Here is a 1206-nt window from a genome sequence, read left to right as displayed (position 1 = left end):
TGTTGACTGTTGACCTATTTTGTTAGATTTCATTCCTTTCCAGGAATTAGGATATGCCACATCCACAATACACATGTGGGAGTACCCTGTGAGACATACAGCTCAAAGGACACAACAATTGAAAGTAATGCTTAAATCTCATCTGAATGGGTGGAGACAGTAGCTTTTGCCAGTAATGGGAATTAAGGCAGAGACTGTAACAGAAAAGATAGTATCAATTAAGGAAAGCCAGTCCCTGAACCTTATATACTTCTTAAACACCACTACTTGCATTAAGCAGAGAAGCTCAGGGGTAATTGTTTTGGTCAGAACTTAACTAAATTCTTAATCAAAGGCTTTATTCTATCTAGGAAAGCAGGGTGATTTATTTGTCTAGCTATTTGTGTGTATGTATGTGTATATGTAGATATAAATTTATTCATACACATATACATAGATTTTCATTCATTTTTAATATGCAACCACTAATGGTTTCTCCTTAATATCCTGGAAAGGATAAAAAGCAAGCAAAGGTTAAGAGTTTATAGAAGAAGGAAAAAGACAAAGGAAATTATTTAGTAGAAAGACTGATTTTAACTGGTGATATATATGATCCTCTTGGTGGATAGTCTCTATCTTTTCCTGTTAATTATTTTCATTTATAGCCTTTGATTTATTAGGTGTCAATTTTGCATTAAAAAGTTCAACACGCCTCCCTATTCCTTCAACTTAGTCACAATGTTGGCTTAGAAATAGTCTCTGGGGAGCTATAATATGTCTGCCAGTAACATTGCTCAAAAGAATAAAAAAGGGTTCTTGACATTAAATTGATGACTCCTCAGAGTTTCATAAGAAAGGCATCTTCTCTTCCCTACAGTCTCATTAAGGTGTTTGTTTTATTAACTCACTGGTACAAGAATGGTTATTACTCTCCACTGTGTAAACATCTGAATTTTCAACACAATTGTGTAGGCACACAGAATTTTTTTAATGAAGGTTTAAATTTTATCTATGAAGGTTTAAATCGTATCTACTTCAGCTGGTTTTATTAGGAGAGTAAAATATTCTTTACAGAGTTTGATTTTTTACTTCTAAGGAATTACTAGTTTTGAACAGCTTTTGACTTTGCTTAAGACTGTTTTAAAATACAATTATTACAAAATATTTTTAGTTGAAAATAATATTAAATACATAGCATACCTTTAATCTTTCAATTTACTGCCTGCC

The sequence above is a fragment of the Rhinopithecus roxellana genome, chromosome 6, assembly GCF_007565055.1.
Source record: "Rhinopithecus roxellana isolate Shanxi Qingling chromosome 6, ASM756505v1, whole genome shotgun sequence".
Taxonomy (NCBI): Eukaryota; Metazoa; Chordata; class Mammalia; order Primates; family Cercopithecidae; genus Rhinopithecus; species Rhinopithecus roxellana.
This window is presented reverse-complemented; position numbering follows the sequence as displayed.